General features: G+C 41.5%; 1 long non-coding RNA gene across 1 annotated transcript in view; it reads left to right on the top strand.

The window, feature by feature from the left end:
• The window catches only part of LOC121685289, a 23,318-nt gene that overhangs the window by 570 nt on the left and 7,748 nt on the right, over window positions 1–15,000 (top strand). Inside the window, exons 2-3 of the long non-coding RNA XR_006023323.1 lie at window positions 248–255; window positions 3,062–3,068. This is a non-coding gene — a long non-coding RNA (uncharacterized LOC121685289). The remainder of the gene's footprint in view (window positions 1–247; window positions 256–3,061; window positions 3,069–15,000) is intronic.

Consider the following 15,000-nt stretch of genomic DNA (forward strand, 5'->3'; position numbering starts at 1 on the left):
AGAGCAATTGACGTCACAAACATCAGGATGTAACCCCAGCAGAAGGAGACCAGCTAGAGAAGGCCAACGCTAGCAGCAGTAAGTTAAGCGTGTTTAGATGGTGTATCCTGAGAGTTGAAGCAGACACCTGATGTGGTCATGTCATCTTTCTCCACAGACCTAACCCCGTCATGACACCAGGGGAACTCAGTTGGCCATGGGGGTTAAGAAAAGCCCATCTCAGGAGCTTGGAGACCAACACCGAGAGACACCAGTGTCTCTTCTGAGACGGGACTGTCAGATGTCTCCAGAGCGGCGGAGCCCACAGACTGGGAAACATCAGGATTCTTTCAGACTGGATCTAACCCCAGCAGAGAGAAAACGCCTGCAGGAGGAGAGGAGGAAGGGGCTGCACGGCTGGGCTCACCAGAGGGAGACCCAGGCCCTCTGCTCCACTCTTCTTACCGCAGCCACACAGGCCGCAAACAGCTGCCGTCACAACAGCAACCAAAGAGGAAAGAGGAGCCTGAGACAGTGAGGATCAATGCCCCTCCATACAATATGAGGCGCACTCAGACAAAAATAATTAAGGGGCCGTTCGGTATTTATGGAATGGACCACCGGAGGAAAATAGGGGAGGGTCATGTCTTTTTATTCTTTGTTGAGGGGAGGGTTACCCAACTTTTTTTAGTGTAGGAGGGAGGGTCACCCAACTTTTGTATTCATGAAAACAGCAAAATTTGGGCCGTTGCCCAGGGCCTCGCGTCTGATAACCATAACCACCCGGCACGTCCGAATCCCAGGACATAACACACTGGACCTCATAATAGGCTGAGATATAATTCCAAAGGGGACAGATAGGCTACTGCATTTAAAACTTAAAATGATTGAACAAACCTTCCCGATCTTTGAAATTGTGATCAGTGACTGGCATTGGGTGAATGAAGCTTTTCAAAGTTGAATAGGCTATTAAAAACTATTTGCGCACCTCCATGTCACAAAATCAAGTTGCTGCAGCCAGTATTTCTGATTCAAAATAAGTATTTCAAGGTGTATATTTTTGTAGTTTAAAAATATTGCCAAATATTTTTGGTAAAACCAATAGCAGACGTGAACGAAGTAGCCCGCAATTCCTTTACTTAAGTGAAAGTACAGATACACCTGTCAAATATTACTCCAATACAAGTGAAAGATGAAGGTGAAACAAAATGTTAATTGAGTTGAAGTAGAGAACTACTTGCTTTTTAAACACAAGTATTCAAAAATCAAAAGTACAACCATTTTTCCTTTTTAATGTAATATTTTTCATACACAACAATAATATGTAAATCCTTTGGTTAGTCACTAGCACTGTGTATTCATTCACATGTGTGCATTCACACTGATAATTATGACAACAAAGTGCGCTGAAAGTACACGGATGGTGCACTCATAATGGTAAAAAAGTTTGCCCTCAATGATCGCATGACCATGATGCCCTCAATGATCGCATGACCGATTTTCAAAACCGATTTTTAATTACAGCTATTATATTGGTATAACACATGACTGGACATTTTTATATATTGTAAAAGGGGGGGGGGGGGGGTCATTTACGTTCAGTTGTGAAGACCAATACCCTATTTTGAACGACAACACAGCTTTGGGGTGTGTAACAGCTTAGAATGGCTTACAATGTAGTCATGGGCGGATTATGAACTTTCGCAAAACATGATGCCCCCCCACTTATTGTCATATATGGGGGAGGGGGGGGGGGGGGGTTGGGGGTCCTCCCCCAGAAAATGTTACATTTTTCTGATTTGATTTCCTGTATTCTGGTGCATTTTGGGGATGGCCAATACTAAATTCAATCAGATTCATAGCCTACATACTGATTTGTTGATATTGAGGCAATGATTCCAAAGGCTTGGGCTTCAGGGCCCCCAGGGCACCTGGGCCTGAGCCCGGTAGGCCCATGCAGTAATTCATCCCTGAATGCAGTGCAGCAACATATTTGGGGACATTGAGCACTATGGCTCCAGGCATCCCAAAGTGCTTGGAGGAGAATGCACTGAAATTCTTGAAGGACCATTTGGGGCAGTTTCATGTCTCTGTTGCTGAGATAGTTTCCATGGTCAAAAGGTCAGAATTGCCAAGATTCTTGTAGGGGCTGTTTTGGGCAGTTTCATATCTCTGTTGCTGAGTTAGTTTTGATCGTCAAAAGGTCAGAATTGCAGAATCTTGTAGGGGCTGTTTTTAATATACACGGGAATACACATGGGTGTTAAATAAAACACTCAAATTGACATGAAAATTATCAAAAATTATTTTGTGTGTTCAGATGCCCTGTGTTAAGTCATGGCGCCTCATGGTAGTCAGAATAAGGTAACAATATTTTTGAGAGAAAAGAATTGTCAATCGGTCACATTTGACCGCAAACACAGGAGAGGTTTTATAACTGCAGTCTTAAGTGCTGCTGGGAAAAGGCCTGAGCTGAGAATGGTTCACAATTTGCAAAAGCTCAAATGCCAAACAGCTGAAAACACTTTTAAAGACGTTTGTAGGCAGAGCATCAAGACAGCAGGTACTGATGAACTAAGTTGCAGCACAGTTTTTTCAAGGGTTTGGCCATCATAGCAGTAAATTCAGATAAGGCTACATTTTGTCTAGGCCTGTCAGTGGTGAACTCTAATATTTTCAATTTTGTGATGAAAAAAAGAACCAAAGTCATTAAACATTTCTGTTGACTTGAAATCTTGAGGTAGCTCTGTTGGGAAATTTGTTAACTTATCAACAATGGCAAAAAGAGCACTGGAGTTATTCATGTGTTAATAATGCTACAATTAATGAAGAATGCCTGGCCCTATACATTAGGCTACTCAGAGTTATAAATGTGGAGTCTCTTTTTGAAGATATCATATAGTTAATCAGAAGCTTAGTGTTTCTCCATTTACGTTCAGCTTTCCTACATTCTCTTTCTGATTTGCTACTGTTGTGATATTCCTCCATGGTGTTTTAGGTTTACTAAAGTCTTTCTAACCTTGGCAGGTGCTATTATACTATATAGAGTCAAGGACCCTGAGAATATTAGAGCTAAATTGAGTAAGATGGTCTTCCTGCACACATGGTATCATAGCTACATAGCTAAGGCTTCCATTAAAAGAGTGCTGGTATTCTCATTATTTATTTGTGGTAGGAGGACCATTTTTTTTGTATGTTGATCTCAAGGGGCCATGTCAACCCATTCCATAACCACTCATTTCATGTATAGCGCCACCTAGTTAAACACAAAAAGGTAAAAATGAGGTGTTGTAATCGCAGGTATCTGTGACCTAACATAGTCAAAACTGCACGAAATTGGAAGTGTAGGATCATTATGACACCCTCTGAGTGCACGCCAAGTTTCGTGGAATTCTGTTCATGGGGGGCCACACAATAAATTAATTCATGTTACTATACACCAACTGGCCTGTAGGTGGCCAGAGACAGTTTTCTGTAAATATCTCGAGAACCGTAGGGCCTAGGAGGTCCACCTTTTTTTTGTATGTTGGTCTTAAGGGGGCATGTCAACCCATCCCATTACCACTTATTTCATGTATAGCGCCATCTAGTTAAAAATTAAAAAGCCAAAAATTAGGTGTTTTCATCACAATATCTCTGGCTGACATGGTCAAAACTGCACGAAATTGAAAGTGTAGGATCATTATGACACCTTCCGAATGCATGCCAAGTTTTGTGATTCGTTCATGGGGGGCCTTACAATAAAATAATTTATGTGTACATTTAGTGACCATACACCGACAAGGATTCCCGGGACACTGAAAGACCGGGGTACACGAAACTTGGTGGGCATGTAACCCCACATGGATAGCATGGAACCGTCGTTTTTTGTTTTGATCTGTAGCCCCCCCGCTGGACTGGACCCCCCGAAAGGAGGGTAGGGCAGACACAGTTTTCTGTGAATATCTTGAGAACCGTAGGGCCTAGGATGACCCTTTTTTTCCGTATGTTTGCCTCCAGGGGTCATGTTAACCCATTCCATGTGCATAAACAGATACACACGCACACACATACATTCACAGTAATCATACGTATGACACATACTCACACAGTAGACATATGTACGCATGCATATGCACAAACACATACGCAGACAAACACACAAGCACGCACACACACAGACACACACACACACACACACCCACACACATAAACATAAACGTGTGCACGCACACATGCACACAATTCAAGAATTTCTCAGAATTATGAACAGGCAAGATGGGGGTGGGGTTGTATAAAATGAATTTTGCATGTGAAATCTATGAACTAATCATGTTTTGGTACTTGTTGTCTAGCAGATACCAGTGAGAATTGAGTGTGGATAATGCAATTTAGTGAGACAGTTAGAATCATATAGGTCTTTCAGCGTGATTTATTTTTGTGGAAAAAATGTGCTGGACTGGGCGGCTGTCATATTTTGTAGCGCTCTGCGGTACATCTAGTTTGTCCAATGTTACCCTACAGACCATAGTGCACATCTTATCAATAGTTTGAATGTGTAAGTTTCTGCTCATTGACAAATAGCATTCAGCACAGTGTTCGCCTTTGTTATTTGGTTTCGTGATGTAGGCTACCCTATGATAAACGGCTTATGGCCAAATATGTGACTCAGCTAATGTTATAGGCTATACAATTTCCCCTCTTAAAGAGACAAGCTGGTGTAGCCTATTAGCCTGCTATTAATATGCACCGACGGTAGGCTACGTGTAAATAGGCTATGATGTTATGCACATAAGTGAAAAGGGCCTCGCATGCACCTGTCAAGTTCGCACAGGGCCTCGCACCCCCTTACTACGGCCCTGCAGCTCCTCCTAAGACAGCGGGAAAAAAAAGTTCAAATACGTGATAAACCCGGAAAAAGTTGACAGGTAGGTTATGTTTCGGTCCCGGTGATTATTTGTGAAATTGTGCAAACGACAGCCTTTTCAAGGCATTTCAAGGAAGGAGTGGTACCTAGCATGCAAGCTCCCAAATTGACCCAGTACAGAAGGCATCAATACATTGTTGGGGAGGGTCATGCGTTTTTTCTTAATCACTTTGGAGGGTCGTAGAAAAAAATCTTGCTGGCGAGGGAGGGTCACGTCTTTTTTGACTAACGCTCCCAAAATTCCTCCGGTAGCCCCTTAAATAAATAACGAACAGTCCCTAAATAATACAAAGACGTATTATCATTTAACATTTTCATGATGACATGTTCATCATTATTACTAAAATGTACTTATTTTTTAAATTCTAAGACATCTTGTGATAGTTCTCTCATTTCCAAGCAACATTCCCTATTGCGCCTGGTTTTGGTATCAATCATATTTTGGTATCAATCATATTTTACTCTAATACTCAGTGATAAAAGTTTGCGTACTCACTTATATTTTCGTTTTGGTAAGACTTTATTTTAAGGTTCACATGTTAGCCACCAATACATACCTAATTAATACCTGTATTAGTGACTTGTAAGGCATGTGTTAGGCAACATTAACCATTTGTTAGGTGTGTATTCACAAATTTCTTGTTCATGACGAATTAGGCCTTTATTATTGGTATAATCTTAATAATGACCTTGTAAGCCTTGATCTCTACATACTAATTAGTAGTAAGTACCAAAATAGAATATGCATAACCTACTTGTATACTGTCTGAATAAATCCCAAATAGTAGGAGAACAGTTGTAGAATAAGCAAGTGTATGGCTCAACCTCATTGCTGCATTTCACTGCCCAGGTTGCTGTGTGAAATAGCACTTAATAACTGGGAGATTGGCTCCCATTCTAAAGTGGAAACTGGTTCCTTGGTAGCAAGCACATTATCATCAGTAATACCTCTGCAGTATGTACTTATTAGTCATGATATGTCAAAATATGGTCCCTGTTCTAAAGTAGAGGCTGGGAGGGTGTTAACAATAGAAAAGAAGATGAGAAAAGTGACAGCACTGACAATGTTTATTTAACAAGTTCTGTAAACATGTTACATTGTACTCTCAATGAGCTCACAAAGCACAAAAAGACTAGCAAAAGCTAGTTTTAACTAGAATTGACAGGATAAAAACACGTCTTTTAAACACATAAAAAGGGCAAAAGAATTGTCATTCAACACATCTGTGGTGGTCTTCTTTGAAACGGGACCCACCTACCACATATCAAAAACTTGTACACAGCAGGCCTATTTGCCTGAAAACTACAGTAGCAGTAAAGAAATCACACAAAAGAACATTTGCTATTTACTTGCCAGAGTGGACTAGTATTTTATCAGTATTGGGAGAAGGTATTGCTAGTCTTTTTGTGCTTTGTGAGCTCATTGAGAGTACAATGTAACATGTTTACAGAACTTGTTAAATAAACATTGTCCCAGCCTCTACTTTAGAACAGGGACCATATTTTGAATGAACAATGTATGCACTAGCAATGTATTAAGGGTAAAGAATGTCTGTATTGACCAGGAGTTATAGTCTAGACTGTTCCCATCATATAATTCTTAATAATAATAATGCCTGACTTTAGAATATGGAACCACTTCATGACTAATAAGTACATTCTGCAGAGGTATTACTGATGATAATGTGCTTGCTACCAAGGAACCAGTTTCCACTTTAGAATGGGAGCCAATCTCCCAGTTATTAAGTGCTATTTGACACAGCAACCTGGGCAGTGAAATGCAGCAATGAGGTTGAGCCATACACTTGCTTATTCTACAACTGTTCTCCTACTATTTGGGATTTCTTCAGACAGTATACAAGTAGGTTATGCATATTCTATTTTGGTACTTACTACTAATTAGTATGTAGAGATCAAGGCTTACAAGGTCATTATTAAGATTATATCAATAATAAAGGCCTAATTAATCATGAACAAGAAATTTGTGAATACACACCTAACAAATGGTTAATGTTGCCTAACACATGCCTTACAAGTCACTAATACAGGTATTAATTAGGTATGTATTGGTGGCTAACATGTGAACCTTAAAATAAAGTGTTACCTTAGTTTCTACTGATATTTGTAATGCTCTACAAGGCCCTGTAGGAGAAGAAACACGATGCCACAGCACTGGAGTGCTAGTGTATCAGCAGAGTCCCTAAACCACATGGCATGTTTGAGCCCTATACAGGCCATTAACTATGCCTGCTCTCTTTCTCTCTCTCTCTTTCTCTCTCTGTATGTGTGTGTGTGTGTGTGTGTGTGTGTGTGTGTGTGTGTGTGTGTGTGTGTGTGTCTGGGCTTCATCAGTCTTGGTGCCTGCTCCAGTCCTCCTCAGTGTAATCACCCTGCCTGGCCACTGCTGCATCCTCTGGACACACAGCTCCACTCACAGCCCTGCTATTCTGACAAGTGTTGTGCTCGTTTGTCTGAAGTTACATGCCTGTGTGTGTGTGTGTGTGTGTGTGTGTGTGTGTGTGTGTGTGTCAGAGAGGCATACAGTGGGCAGAGTTGAGGTGAAGGGAGGTAAGCCACAGTGGGAAATGACACAAACCCCCCAAAACAACACACAGACACAACAAAGCAGGCCATATACACACACACACACACAAAACACACACACACACACAATATACACAGTTATACACACTAGAGAGGCACCAAGGCCCTGGTCTCAAATAGATCTCCGGCCTCAGTCTTTCCTCTGGTTTTGATTTGAGGTAAAGCACAGAAGCTGTGTGTGTGTGTGTGTGTGTATGTTTGTGTGTGTTTGTGCCCTTCTCTCAGACAGACACACACACCCTGTCAAAGATGAAAAATGATCCAAGCTCAATGTTCTATTACACTGTTGCACTGTCTAAAATGTCCTGAAGAAAAGCCAGCTTCAAAACCGCCCAAGCCTATTGGTTGTGTAAAGGCCAACGCCCATTGGCGGCATCTAACGCGCGTGAAGTGACACTAACGTTTAGAACTCCATTACTTTTAACAGAGCAAAGCCCACTGGCGCCGTTTTACGTGCGTCAACAGCAAAATTTATAAAATTGTTCTATCTCTTGTATAAGCATAAGCATAAGCATATATACTCTTTTGATCCCGTGAGGGAAATTTGGTCTCTAACCAGTAGGCCACGGCTGCCCCCCGTGCGTCAAATCCATACACGGGAATGCCAGTGGGAGTTGGCCTTCGGGTCAAATCACTTTATTTGTTTTGCCATTTAAAATCAGCAGAATTGTTGTATATATATAGCCTGGCTAGCGCCACCACTTCTCAATGAGACGTGGTCTGGGAACCAAACGTTCATTTTCTCGTATTTGAAAAAAATGCCCAGATCCGTTAATTGGGTGCCACGGATGTCTATCAAATGCGTCTGTGCATAGCTCATCATTGTCTTGCTTTCCCCCCTGTTCTGTGATTGGTTCCCTATCTCAGGCGAAAATTTGCTCCATGGTCTCCAGGCTGCCTTAGCAGCGTGAATCAAATCGCGCGCAAGGCAGCATGGGAACACCCAGGCTAGTATATATATATATATAAAGATGATTTAATATTGTCTTTATCCCAATCCCAATAAATTCAGTTAACAATGTCAGTGTCATTCAGTTTTTTGTGATAAAACTATAACTATAAGTTACTGGCAAATCATTGCCAGTAGGTTGTTGTACATTTCACGTTGTACAGGAATTGTTCTTACCATTTTCCTTCAGTAGCTTGCTGAAGGGTTCCTCTACCAGCCCTCTGTGTTCAGTGGCACACTGTGTGGTTCCTCTATCAACTCACTGAGGTTCCTTCAGTGGCTTACTTTGGGGATCCTCCAGGAGCTTCAGTGGTTCCCTGTGGGGTTCCTCTCAAGGCTAGCACTGTGGGGTTCCTCTCAAGGCTAGCACTGTGGGGTTCCTCTCAGGGCTAGCCTAAAAGTTCCTTAGTGCAGTGTTTCTCAAAGTGTGGTCCGCAAGCTATCCCAAGTGGTCCGCGAGCAGAAGTGGTAAAAAATAATATAGATGAGTTGTTCATAATATTGAACCAATTTGTATGTAAATCAGGCTTGGAATTTCACCATTCTGGGGGCAAGGCCACTTGGCCTTCAGTTGGGCATATTTGGTGGGCGGCACAAAGGCCACATGCCAGGGCACCAAGGCCAAAGTTAACTATACAGTAGTAGCATATAAAAATGATCAAAGTTGTATTTAGCCTATTCACTGCAGTAGACCTGCATCACTGCATGAAACATTACAAAAACATGACACATGACATATTACATAGAACTGTAAATCATCTGATCATCTAATAATTACAGATATCTAGGCTATATATAACATTTATTTTATATTTGGCCTGCTATGAAATCATGTATTGAACAATTTAAGCACAGCTCAGCTTTAAGAAACTCAAATAGCCTAGATGCATGCTTAGCATTTTGTGATCATTAAGGCTACTTTCACAAACTCTTAGTCAGCTGTCCTCTGATTTACCAATATCTAGGCGATATTTGTAACATTTATTTTGTATTTGGCCCGTTATGAAATCATGTGGAACAATTTAACCACATTGTAAAACGTAAAGCCCAAATTTGGAGACATCCATGCATGTCGAAATGTACTGCAAATGTAAAACTGGATTACTCTGGCTAACTGTACAGGGGACTGCTTTACACCTTTGTGTTCGGTAAGGTCTGCTGTTTATTCTGATATATGGTTTGTCATGTGTTAAAAGAAGGGTTCGTGAAGTATAAGAGATGAATGGGTAGGGAGATCATGACGCAAAACCTTCAGTAGAATGTATGATTAAATTGAATTATATTATTTACTTTTCTCGCGAACCGTTCAACACAGCAATTATCGGCTAACATCGTTTAAAAGCTGAGAAAAAGCTCTTTCATGGGATACTTGTGATGTCTGTGTGATGATGAGTAGGCTACTTCGCAAGTAATTCAACTGAGAAGAATGGGTGAATTTGGACGCACTTTCTTTCTTGCGCTGTCACTTTCTCCACTGCATAAAAGACTAAATTAATTTGCGCTGTGAATGCTAAGATTATTTTGACAGGCCACAGGCTAAATAAAAATCGCTATTAGTAGGACGCAAAGCAGAATATTGAAAGAAGGGGGCACCAAGGCCACCGTGGCCTGTAAACCTCTGATTTTCAAAGGGGCATCATGACCAACGCAAGGGGCTAATTCCTAATGGCCGCAGTGAAATTCCTACCCTGATGTAGCCTAAATCCAAACAGTTCTGCAACACTCCCTATGTAAGCTACGCCAATTTAAATCATATGAATCCTCTGACACAATAAGGAAGGTGCAAAGACAATAAGCAAGGTGGTTCCGTGAGTAGACCTATTGTGTAATATACTGTTGAAGTAGATCAATTGTTGTTTTTTTTAGCTAGGTGGTCCGTGAGCTTTTTTTTTATTGGTTAAGTGGTCCTTGGTCTGAAAAAGTTTGAGAAACACTGCCTTAGTGCATGCTGTAACATACTGGCTCAAACATGAAACACAGAGCGGAGGCCACACGCAGATGATACGTAAATAAAGTATATTCACAAAAGAATATAATAATGATTACGGGCAATTCCACGGAAAATTGACTTTTTGTCACTTCCATAACGCCAGTGAAATGCCTTGGCATTTGTATGATGTGAATGATAACATTATTTTTTGTGCATTTTTTCTCATGTACATTCTTCAGCCAAAAATAGAAAATGCTCAAATTTCATGTAATCATTTACATCATACCATACCATCACATTTTATTGGTGTTATAGATGTTACAAAAAATGTAATATTCCATGGAATTGCCCTTACACAAAATGATACATAAAACCATGCTAATCGCTTTACTCTCTTTACACTTTACTCATATACATATCTCTCTCTCTCACCAACTAACACAACCACCCCAATTTGCCCTCATCATATCAACGAATCTGCATCTCACCTGTTCTGTGACTGGCCGTGACTAGCACCATTTGCTCTATTGGGGGCGTAGTGGATAAAGCTGTGGGTTATGTTCTCAAAAGCTGGACTTGTGTTGGGTGCAGGCAGGCTGGCTGGGTGTAAGTGTTATATGATGGCCTATTGCTTGTGAGGGCAGGCCAAGCTGGCCATCCTTAAGTCCCACAAAGCAAAAAATGAAGGCCAGGACATGGTCTCCATGTTCAAATATCAAATGGAAACAACAATATTGGTGGAGTACATGTTCCACTAACAAACAGAGAACTTGGCTCAGTTAAGTCCATGGTGAAATGGTGTGTAAAGGAGGGGATCATTTCAGTTAATGACTTTGGGAGGCCGGTTTTCAACTGCTAAAATGGATTGTTTATATTCAATGGTATTTCAGTGGTTTTCAATGGATTTTTTTTAAATAGAGTGTGTTTAAAACTCTCTCTCTCTCTTTCTGTCTTTCTCTTTCTCTCTCACTCTCTCTCTCTATGTATCTCTATTTCTCTTTGAAATAGTTTTGCTTGCTCCCATGACTTCATTTCTTGTATTTCTAAACCACAGAATGATTACAAAAATAATACTGATATAAATGATATCAGCAATGTGTTATCTTTCTCTCTCTCACACTTTATCTCTCTCTTTCAATCTTACTCTCACTCACAAACACACCCACACCCACACACATGTCAATTCACCTGCACATCAGTGGCGTAACAAACCAATGGTGGGCCCAGGTGCGAGAAAACATAAAAAAATAATTTGATTAATGCAGCTAGATTTACTGCATTAACATCAACTAGCATGGAATTATGGGAACACTCAATGCGCCTCTTTAAACCTTTGCTGAAACTGCAAGCGTAGATTGCTTGCTTATAAACTCGCATTGCGCAGAAACAAAACTTAATGTAGCCTAACTTATTTAACCGTCCAGAAACCAAATAAAATCATTCATATGCATACAATCCCCAATATGTGTGAATTAGGCCATTAGAAGAAGGCCATTTTACGAGCCTTTCGTTGTGCAAAATCGTCAACGATGTTCCCAATATTTAATGCTCTGGCTCTCGTATTTTCAGTGGACAGGATAGCTAACCCACAGAGCCTCTCCTGCCCCATGCTGCTCCTTAGGTATAGGTCTTAATAAGTTTGAGTTTGGAAAAAGATCGCTCAGCTGTTGCCACAGTCACAGGCAATGTCAGAAACAACATGTGTACACACTTCCTCGAATGTGGATGTTATACTGTCATAATCTACCACCAGCATTTTGGCAAGTTGAAAAATAGATGACTTCTGTGAAATCTCTGCTTTAAAGCAAGACCTGAATGAGAGGAGTTGTGTTGGGAATGTCGGTGCAATGTCCCTGCTATAATGGTCTGACAAACGTCTTGCCTTTTCAAGCAGTTCATCATCACCTGCGAGTTGAAGGGTCATAGGACGTAAAGACTCAAACACATGACAAGTTTCCCGCATACTTGCAAATCTTTGGGAGAGCTGACTGATTATGATGTCCAGAGTTGCATTAAATACCTGCACTTTGAAGTATCTCTCTGCATCGGTTAAGCGCTCATCTTCCGATAGATCGTCAAAGTGACGCTTCACTCTCCGTGCTCTAACATTCTAAAGTTCTAAAAAAAAAAAAAAAGGAGGCAGGGCGGGGGTAGCGAGGTCACGTAGCGGGAGGTCACGGGCCCTGGTGCGACTGCACTTGCTGCACCTACTATAGTTACGCCACTGCTGCACATATTCATATACACACAGTCAATTCACTCACTCACTCACTCACTCTCTAACTCACTCACTCACTCACTCACTCACTCCAGACGTATTTTTCCGCTCAATTTGTTTGCTGTCTCTCTCGTCATGTGTTTGCTTAGATATGTTTGGAGAGTCGAAAGTCAAACGTATGAAGCCCGACTCTTTCAGGAATGGCTCAGTAGGTTGGCACCACTCCAGGCCAGATCAATCAATCACAGAAAAGGAATAAAAACACTTCAAGGAAAGAGGTAGTCATATCTGACTCATTTAAGAGTCATCAGATTCACTGTCTAAGCTCACAGAAACACACAAACACACACACAATGCCCACTGAAACACACACACACACATGCACACACAAGCTCACTGAAGCACACACACACACACACAAACCTGCACCTTTACAGCTGTTATAAGTCTCACCACAGTGAATCATTAGCTCTTGGAAAGATAGGGAGTCTGGATAGACCAATAACTGACACACATATCTCCCACATCGTGCTGAATCACCTACAAACACACAGGCACCAGGTCACAGTCTGAGTCTGGAGTTGTGTTTGTGTGTGTGTGTGTGTGTGTGTGTGTGTGTGTGCATATCAGTGTACATGGGTGTGAGAATGTTTATGGCTGGATGACAAACTTGAGTTTTGTGTGTGTGTGTGTGCGTGTGTGTGTGTGTATGAGACAATGAGACAAACTCCACTGTTGGGTGTACTGCAGGATAAAGTTGTGGTGAAACAGCCTGACTCATGCTAGCACCCCACTGAGCACAGAATCCAGCTCCAATATTTTGAAGGGCAGTCAAATCTGATCACCTTTTCGTCTTGTTGACTTTGAGTTGAGTATTCACCTCCCTGGAGCTCAGGCCTAAAGCTTCACACTGTAAAAACAACCAAGCTGAGTGGAACTTGTGTCTGTGTATTCAGTGGCTTAGAGCTCTGAACGAGAACTTTCACTGCAAATATATGCCAACTGATTTCTGTATCCCACTTGGTTGTCTGGTTGCAAGTACAAGTTTCTGTATTTCTGTAACTGGAATGTGTTGCACTTATATTCAGTTTGTACATGTGCACTGGCATTAGAGTTAAAGGGATGTTTAGTTTAAGATCTAAGAGTGAGAGCTCATACGTGTTTGTGCCGTGCTCATACGGTACCTGACTGTAGGCTTAGCCTATAGGAAACACCCGGCACCCTTCACACTTCGCACCCCCACAATTAGCACTAGTGAAAACACACTCCACTCAGGGTTCACAGAGTTCATTTGACGACAACACAAGAGTGTGTGGTGTTGTATTGTGTTCTGATGTGTCACACACTGAGATGAGGGCAGTTCCTCATTGTGTTATTTTGGACCATGTTGCATAATGTGCATCGGTCTAGCATAGGGCTGCAATGTATTGTAGTGTTGTGTATCGTTCTGTTGAATAGTATGGTATTTTGTATGGTGGTGTTTAGTCCATATGTGTTATTCATTTTGTATGGTGTGCTATGTGCTGTGATGGTATGTACAGTAATGTAATGGTTATGTGAGTGTTATACCGTATACAGCAGTAGTAGTGTATGCAGCATTGTGTTGTGTTGCGTTGTGTGACAACATTGTGGCATTGTGTTGAGGTTCATGTGCTGGGGTGGTACTTCAACTCAACCGCAGGACGTATTCCTGTGACTATACTAATTTACCCAGGCTGACCCAACTCTACACACACACACACACACACACACACACACACACACGTACACATTCTCTTTCTTCCTCTCTCTCTTTCTTCCACCCCAGGACACCCACGCTATCTCTCCCCCAAACAGACACACACAGAATAGCCTCGACCAGACTCAGGCTCCCCCTGCCAGGTCCTTTGTGTAGGAATCATGGACAAACAGTGGGAAACAGCTTAAGCCAACAGGCCCAGAAGAGAGTAAACAAGGAGAGAGAGAGAGAGAGAGAGAGAGAGAGAGAGAGAGAGAGATGTTAAAACTGGCCAACAAGGGATATCTTAGGGTGAAGTAATTTGGGGGGAGGGTGTTTTGAGAAAGGGTTTAAGAGTACCGGTATTTATAACATGAATAATATTCTCAGATGATTATTTTCTTCCCCTGAGTCCTCTGCCTGGCTAGCCTTGCCCTTGGCAGTTTTGTCATCTCTTCCCTTCTCTCTCTCTTTTTCTCTTTCTATCATTCTACCCTCGCTGAATCTCTTCTCTGCTTGCCAAAACATTCCCTAAACTGGATTCAAGTCAAGTCAAGTCAGTTTTATTTGTATAGTGCATTTACAGTAACATTTACAGAGTGCAAGCCACAGCGGTCCACACACAAGACATTGACACATAACAAAAGACAGTTTGTTGCTCTGTGAGATTGCAAAGTTTTTCAACGTTAACGTTAGT

Source organism: Alosa sapidissima, chromosome 16 (assembly GCF_018492685.1).
Source record: "Alosa sapidissima isolate fAloSap1 chromosome 16, fAloSap1.pri, whole genome shotgun sequence".
NCBI classification, from domain to species: domain Eukaryota; kingdom Metazoa; phylum Chordata; class Actinopteri; order Clupeiformes; family Clupeidae; genus Alosa; species Alosa sapidissima.